Source organism: Erythrolamprus reginae, chromosome 5 (genome assembly GCF_031021105.1).
Source record: "Erythrolamprus reginae isolate rEryReg1 chromosome 5, rEryReg1.hap1, whole genome shotgun sequence".
NCBI classification, from domain to species: Eukaryota; Metazoa; Chordata; class Lepidosauria; order Squamata; family Dipsadidae; genus Erythrolamprus; species Erythrolamprus reginae.
The window spans coordinates 65,857,038-65,866,138 of record NC_091954.1 but is presented as its reverse complement, the minus strand read 5'-3'; positions in this window follow the sequence as shown (position 1 = coordinate 65,866,138).

The window sequence follows — 9,101 nt, the reverse complement described above, 5'->3', positions numbered from 1 at the left end:
TCAGAAGCAGTGAAGGTCTACAAAATTTTTTACTACCACCCTGTGGGTGTGACTTATTTGTGGGTGTGGCTTGCCTGCCATTTGACCAGCTTGATGATCATGTGACTGGGTGGTGGCTTAAAGATCATGTGACTGGCTTAAAGGTGGCCAACTTGACATCACTCACATCAAGGGTTTGGGTTAGGGTTAGGGTGCCTGGCCTCTCCTTGCCTCAAAGAGATACAATTTCCCTATTTACTATTACTGAACATCCAAAATGTACTATTTAATTCTATGTATATGTGTACATACATATTACACACAGGCACACAAAAATATACTCTCCGTACCTGACCAAAATCTTTCTACCGGTTCTGCGTACCTGACCGTACCTGTAGGAGCTCATCACTGGTCCGGAGTCTTAGATCAGCAGCCCCCCAACCTTTTGGTCTCTAGGGACCGGTTCTGTGGAGAGAGGCTTTTCTGTAGGCCGGAGGTGGCGTGATTTTGCATGCTGCCTGCATGGGCCTTTGCTTGTTTGTGTGGCCCAGTTTTTGGCATGCTGGGCCCAATGCCAATCCAGAGACCAGGGGTTGGGGACAGATGAACTATTGGAAGGCATATAGAAGTGACCCTGATCCAATCAATGCCCTCTTTCTTTGGAGAAATTCTGTAGATCTATTGTATTTCCTTAAGCACATGGGGAATCTCATTCTGCACAAATTAATTAGTGTTCCATCAGAACTCCATTCTCCTCTTCATAGGTAAGGATTATTTCTTTAAATACTTTCTTTCTCTCTGTTGCTTTTTTTTTAAAAAAAATTAAAAATATAAACAGAAAATTAGGAAAAGAAAGAGGCTCATAAAAAATGAAATCAAGTGCAGAAGGAAAAAAGAAAAAGAAAAAAGTAAGAACATTTTGAACTGGGTGGGTCTTTGGACGCATTGGAACTCTTATATTCTCATTATTCTCATTATAAATTTGGCCTAAAACTGGATAAGCAAACAATATAAATGGATTATCTTATCTGAATTGGATATATGAGGTCTGCTACTACTTTTTAAAATTAGTTTCCCATCAGAACTCCATTCTCCTCTCCATAGATGTGTTCTGACGGAATGTTTCAACCACCTGTAATTACAGGGTAATTAGTCCAGGAAGACACACACCACACAATAAAAGGAAAACCCAAAAGTTTTTATAAACAGAAAAACAGAAACAGCTCCCTTTTTAAATGTCAAAGGGATTTTCTGGTACACACAAGGCACAGGTGAAATGCAATCCAATTGCTCACCCAATAACTGGGAAATTGAGTCCAATTCTAAAGTCCAGAGAGTCCACACACAATTTTGAACAGCACAAAAACCACGATCTTGACGAAACAATGAATCAGATAAACTGCCATGAGGTTAAAACACCAGGCTGCACGTTTATCTATAGCACTAATTACAGCAGCCCCACCCAACCACAGGTGGCCTCATTTTCTCTTGTAATAATCCTTCAGTTGTTGTCTCCTATGCATCACTCTATGCATGCATGGATGTGTCATTAATTCTTGTTCAGAATCCAGGGATGATACAGATGATTGATCTCCTCCTGGGCTGTCTGCCAAACTCCCCTCTTCCCTGTCACTCATGCTTCCTTGGTCAGAGGAGGCTTCATTGGCAGATTCCATCAGGAGCAAAACAGGCCTGCGGCATGTGGATGTTTCCCCCATATCCATCTGCACTTTCCTTGGGGCAGGAGCTGGGCCAGAGCTAACCACAACAAGATGAGGATTATTTGTTTGAATACTTAGTCAAATATTCATAAGGTCCCAGAACTCAGCCTAAACAGATTGCATGTAACAAGCTTGCTGAAAGAGCTAGCCACCCACAGTCACTTTACAGAGTGAGATGGGTGGCATATAAATTTTATATATAAATAGTTGCTGAATGAGTGAGTGTTCAAAAGTTTCATGGCTATGGCTATTCTAGCAAAAAGCTAAGACGTTAGCAAGCAATCAATCAAACAAATAAGTAAATATATACATAAGAACAAGGTGCGCGCCTCACACAGGAAAGAAACTTTAAATAGAAAAATCAGAGCTCTCCTTTTTAAGTCAATACAAAGGAATAATTGTTTTGCCTCTCAAAGCCTTTAGTTTTTAATGGCACTACTTCCTCTTGCAAAGAAAAAGTAAGTACCGATTGTTATGTTGAGCTCTATTGCTGCACGTTTTAAAGGCAAAATTGAGGATGTTATATTCTTCAATATTATTACACAAAAAAATTGTTCTATATAGCAAACCTTATGCAAAGAAAGACTTCTTTAAAAAATAATTAAGATTTCAGGTGAATGCAACATTAAAAACATATTCCTACATATCAAGCCTGAAATCTAAAAGATGTATACAACTTAGTGACTTTCAGATAGAGAAAGAGGTCTATGATTAGCAATATCTTCACAACTATGCCTCATAATCAACAAACTAGTTGACTTTAGTCCCAAAAACTATGGACTAAAAATTTATGGGTATATGTTTTGGTTGGCTCTGGCCCAGCTCCTGCCCCAAGGAATATGGAGGTGGATGCAGGGGAAACATCAACATGTCATAGGCCTGTTTTATTGCCGACAGAGTCAGGTAGTGCAGTTTCCTTGGATGAAGAAGAAGGTGGGGGGTGACTTGGAAGAGGGGGGCTTGGCACACAGCCCAGGAAGCTAATCTCCATTATCTTCGGTTGATTCGGATGAGGGTTAGACCCACGCAGGTGCAGACATGCATAGAAGAGACCAATTGAGGAAATATTACAGGAGATAAGAGAGGCCACCTGTGTTTGGGTGGGGCTCCAGTAATTAGAGCTGCTGATATAAAAAGCAGCGCGCTGGCTTGGGCCGTTGTGGAAGATTATCTGATCATTGTTCTTCAGGACTGTGCCTTGCTGTTTGTTGATTTTTCACAACTTTGAAACCAAAGCAGAGCAAAGTGTGTGTGTTTCACTTTGTGGAAGAAGGAGGGCTGTGATGTTTCTTCATAGCTGCAAGCTAAGTACTTAAGGACTGATTAAGGGGATTGTACAGACTACCAGGTTGTTTTGGGATGAGTGCTCTTTGCAATACAAAAAGGGTGCTTTGTTTCTTTTGAATTTTTGTGATAAAGAACATTGTTTTTGAACTTTCAAGTGTGTGTGTGTCTGAAATTTGTACCCTTGAATTTTTGGGAGACTGATACCCCTTAAATGCACTTTCAAATATAGAATATTCCTTTTTTAAAGAATGGCACATGGTCTTCCTATCTATTTGGGAGTTTCTCTTCCTACCTCCCACCCTCTCCCTCCCCCTCTCCCCTCCCACCCTCCCCTCCCCCCTTTAAATCCATCAAAGATTTTAAAAAATGTTTCTTTGGTTTGATAACTTTTCCAACAAATATTTGAAATTCTCTTATACATTTTTGACAATCTGTTCAATGTCAAGTATCAATGATATATCAAATTTATAAAAAATTCTCTTTAAGACCTGGAGTTGCATTTTTGAGTCAGGATTGATACATAAATGAAATCTTACATTGTATTAAATGCTTATTCACTTAACAAATTCTGCTAGTCTACTTTCTCTTCATAAACATCTGATGTGAAACACAAAATCAACCTAAGCTTCTTCTATAAAAGTGCTTCCTACCCTGAAATTCACAGTTATTTGTTTGTACCATATTGATTGAATAGTCAAATGTGTATTGAGGAACTAAAATAATAACCTTAAGCTAAGTATTCTAATTCAAAAGCCTGAGGTTGTTGTTTTTTGCTTACTTTTGAAATGATGCATAAATTATGTTATGCTATGCTATGCTATGCTATGCTATGCTACGCTATCCTACACTATGCTACACTACAGAATAGAATAGGAATAGGAATGTGAGTCACCCCGAAACTTCAGAGAGGGGCGGCATACAAATCTAATAAATAATAATAATAATAATAATAATAATAATAATAATAATAGCATTAGTAACAGTAATAGTAGTAGTAGTAGTAGCAGTAGTAATATTAATAATAATAATAATAATAATAATAATAATAATAATAATAATAATAATAATAATAGGATAACAGAGTTGGAAGGGACCTTGGAGGTCTTCTAGTCCAACCCCCTGCTTATATACAAAATCCATGTTACGTTACGTTATGTTATGTTGTGTTGTGTTGTGTGTTGTTTTGTTTGGTTTTGCTCTGCTATGCAATGCTATGCTAACATTATCATACTGTATATTATTTCTCAAAATTAACTTATTAACTATCAATCTCCCTTACAGAGGGGCTGTGGTTGGTGTACAATTCAATGAATACAATAATGTTTATATAATTACCAATATATATGACACTGATAATTAAAATTCTCACTTTATAGACTGATAGCTAGAGGTTTCCATATTGTAGATTTCAAAAGCAATATGGAGTGTGTTCAAATCATGAATGCACCATGGCCAGAGCAATGCTCACTCTAAAATCCCCACCTTCCCCCATTGAATAGAACCAATACATACCTGTATGATTCCCAACTAACAGACCCAAAGGTCCGCAAATCCAGAATGTCGCAGCCCTCATAACTGGCAATACCAGTGGACATCAGGTTGCAAAGTTGTTTGATCCGCCATGACAAGACAAAACAGCTTTTTTGTTATTGTTTTGATGCAAGTTACTACGCATCAGATTGCTTTTGATTTCGAAAGCCCAGGTCTCTGTATGAACAGAAGAACCAGGCACAGTCTCAGTTCTAATAAACATTCCTCAAGATAGGAATTTGACGTCAGGAAGCTCTGATGGAACCTGCATTTTCTTCCTAATAACTTTCATCACCATTGGGGATGGGATTCTACCCAAATCTCACAGGGATTTTGATGTTACTAAATGGCCAAACAGACAATATTAGGCTCTGGTAAAAAAAAAAAATCAATAAATGAATAAATACAGTCAGCAAAGAGACCTAAAATGATTCTTGTTTGTTGGGAATGAGAGACACCAAGTGTAATTTAGGGTTTGATATTATGAAAGCTGTGCTGCTCTAAAGCAGCGGGATTCTCAGTGGCTCATTAATAAAGGATAAACTTGGAGTCTATTTACAAGGCACTTTTTGGGATTATTTATACTTCATTATACATACATAATGTTGTACATATTTACCGATTAGCTCAGTGGCGAAGAAAGGAATTTGGAAGGAGGGGGTCGCTCCTCTGTTGCCCTAGCTTTGCTTTTAGAGCAGGTATTCCAGGGAGAGAGGATCTGGGTATATTTTTTCCAAAGCAATGGAAGATAGAAAGTAGGCATAATGGCATGAAGCTTATTTTATTTGTCAAACATGTACAAGATAGCAGGTATTGGTATATTTTGCCGGACCCATCCTTGAATACAGCTCATCTGTTTGGAACCCATACCACATCTCGGACATCAACACCCTTGAAAAAGTCCAAAGATATTTCACCAGAAGAGCCCTTCACTCCTCCACTCAAAACAGAAGACCCTACGAAAGCAGACTACCAATCCTGGGTCTAGAAAGCCTAGAACTACGGCGCCTAAAACACGATTTAAGTATTGCCCAAAAGATCATATGCTGCAACGTCCTACCGGTCAATAACTATTTCAGCTTCAACCGCAACAACACAAGAGCACGCAACAGATTCAAACTTAATATTAACCGCTTCAAACTTGACTGTAAAAAATATGACTTTAACAATCGAGTTGTTGAAGCGTGGAACTCATTACCAGACTCAATAGTGTCAACCCCTAACCCCCAACATTTCTCCCTTAGACTATCCACGATTGACCTCTCCAGGTTCCTAAGAGGTCAGTAAGGGGCATGCATAAGTGCATCAGTGTGCCTTTCGTCCCATGTCCAATTGTCTTTCCTTTATCTCGTATATCATATATATTTTCTTCCTTTCATATATCTTCTCCTCTATTTTTACATATTATCTTTATATATATTACTTCATGTCTATTCTCTTCCATATGTATTATGTATTGGACAAATGAATAAAAAAAAATATATAAAAAAAATATATATATAAACATAAGCAAAGTAGGTACGGGTAAATTAGGACAATAGGACAGTAGGACAGGGATGGTAGGCACAATGGTGCGCTTATGCACACCCCTTACAGACCCCTTAGGAATGTAGTGAGGTTGACTGTAGACAGTCTAAGGTTAAACTTTTTGAGGTTTGGGGAAGAAACCACAGAGTCGAGTAGTGCATTCCAGGCATTGACCACTCTGTTCCTGAAGGTCGTATTTTCTGCAATTGAAGCGTATTTGGAGCGTTTTACACTGAGTTTGAATCTATTTGTGCTTGTGTATTGTTGCGGTTGAAGCTGAAGTATTCATTGACAGATACAGTAGGACATTGTGGTAGAAGATTTTATGAACTGAATTTATTTGTTTGTTTGTTTGTTTGTTTGTTTGTTATTTATCTATCTATCTATCTATCTATCTATCTATCTATCTATCTATCTATCTATCTATCTATCTATCTATCTATCTATCTATCTATTTATTTGATTTGTATGCCGCCCCTCTCCGCAGACTCGGGGCGGCTAACAGCAATAGTGAAACAACATATAGCAAATCTAATATTTAAAATAATTTTAAAAACCCTAATTTAAAAAACCAAACATGCACACAAACATACCATGCATAAATTGTATAGGCCTAGGGGGAAGGGCATATCTCAGTTCCCCCATGCCTGACGACAGAGGTGGGTTTTTAGGAGCTTGTGAAAGGTGAGGAGGGTGGGGGCAATTCTGATCTCTGGGGGGAGTTGGTTCCAGACGGTCGGGGCCGCCACAGAGAAGGCTCTTCCCCTGGGTCCTGCCAAGTGACATTGTTTAGTTGACGGGACCCGGAGAAGGCCAACTCTGTGGGACCTAACTGGTCGCTGGGATTCGTGTAGCAGAAGGCGGTCCCAGAGATATTCTAGTCGGATGCCATGAAGGGCTTTATAGGTCATAACCAACATTTGAATTGTGACCGGAAACTGATCGGCAACCAATGCGGACTGTGGAGTGTTGGTGTAACATGGGCATATTTGGGGAAGCCCATGATTGCTCTCGCAGCTGCATTCTGCACGATCTGAAGTTTCCGAACACTTTTCAGAGGTAGCCCCATGTAGAGAGCATTACAGTAGTCGAGCCTCAAGGTGATGAGGACATGAGTGACTGTGAACAGTGACTCCTGATCCTAACAGAGGTGATGTAGCTCTAAGCTACCTAAGCCCCTGGTAGAATAAAGTGCAGGACTCTCTGATGTCCTTCTTGAAGATCCTTGAAGAACTTGTGACGTTTTTAGAGTATCCGATTCTGAAGCACAGTACAGTAGTCCCTCGCTATATCGCGCTTCACCCACCACGGCTTCACTTCATCGCGGGTTTTGAAGTCAGCGTTGGCAGAGATACGGCGCTTAGAAGTTTGGAAGGGCAGGACAAGCCAAGCAGCCCGCGGCTGGGCGAAAGATGAGCGGGGCGGGGACTGAGCTCTGGCGGAGGCCCGTCCCCTCGTTCAACCCGCCTCGCCAGTGCTGAGAAGGCAGTCTTTGGAGGCGCGCTTAGTGGTTGGTGGCGGCGGCGGTGTGCTTGGGGTTGTAGAAAGAGCTCCCGGCAGCGCGTGAACGAGCGAGCGCGAGCAAAGAAAGGAACGCGACGCGGCAGGGATTTCCAGACTGGGCTCGAGGGTGGGAGAGGAAGTGCTGGGCAGGTGGAGGGGGGAAAAAAGAAAAGAAAAGAGAGAGAGAGAAAAAAAGAACCAGCTGGGGCAGCTCACCAGGGACTTTCCAGCCGGGGCAAGGCAAAAAAGACAACGTTTGGCCGAACTGCTGCAAAGAATAGCAGTGGGTCGGGAATGCGCGGGGGCGGCGATTCTTTTGCCCCCTCCCCTTCTTTTCCTCAGGCGCAGAGTAAGTAGTAGTGGGGGGGAAAGGTTAGCCGGCCGTTGCTCGCCTCCAGGCATCGGAGCTGGTGGGAAGGAGGAGAAAGGGAGCAGGGAGCGTCCCCCCTAAAGTACTATCAGTCGATAAATTCCCCATCGCAGATTTCACCTATCGCGGCCGGGTCTGGAACGTAACACCAGTGATAGGTGAGGGACTACTGTATAGGAAAACATTTCTATTACAGTAATTACACACTTTCTCCATCTTCCCTTCCCTTTGTGGGAACTTCATCTACAGCCAAGACATAGCAATATTCTCAAACACACAGTCTGTATCCCAATTGCAGGGAAGATGCCTTTTTGGGGGGAGAAGGTGGGGTAGAAACATAGAAACATAGAAGACTGACAGCAGAAAAAGACCTGATAATCCATCTAGTCTGCCCTTATACTATTTTCTGTATTTTATTTTAGGATGGATATACTGTATGTTTATCCCAGGCATGTTTAAATTCAGTTACTGTGGATTTACCAACCACGTCTGCTGGAAGTTTGTTCCAAGCATCTACTACTCTTTCAGTGAAATAATATTTTCTCATGTTGCTTCTGATCTTTCCCCCAACTAACTTCAGATTGTGACCCCTTGTTCTTGTGTTCACTTTCCTATTAAAAACACTTCCCTCCTGACCTTTATTTAACCCTTTAACATATTTAAATATCTCGATCATGTCCCCCCTTTCTCTTCCGTCCTCCAGACTATACAGATTGAGTTCACGAAGTCTTTCCTGATAAGTTTTATGCTTAAGACCTTCCACCATTTTTGTAGCCCGTCTTTGGACCCGTTCAGTTTTATCAATATCTTTTTGTAGATGAGGTCTCCAGAACTGAACACAGTATTCCAAATGTGATCTCACCAGCGCTCTATACAGCAGGATCACAATTTCCCTCTTCCTGCTGGTTATACCTCTAGCTATGCAGCCAAGCATTCTACTCGCTTTCCCTACTGCCTGACCGCACTGTTCACCCATTTTGAGACTGTCAGAAATCACTACCCCTAAATCCTTCTCTTCTGAAGTTTTTGCTAACACAGAACTGCCAATACAATACTTAGATTGAGGAGTCCTTTTCCCCAAGTACATTATTTTACATTTGGAACATTAAACTGCAGTTTCCATTGCTTTGATCACTTATCTAGTAAAGCTAAATCATTTGCCATATTACAGACTCCTCCAGGAA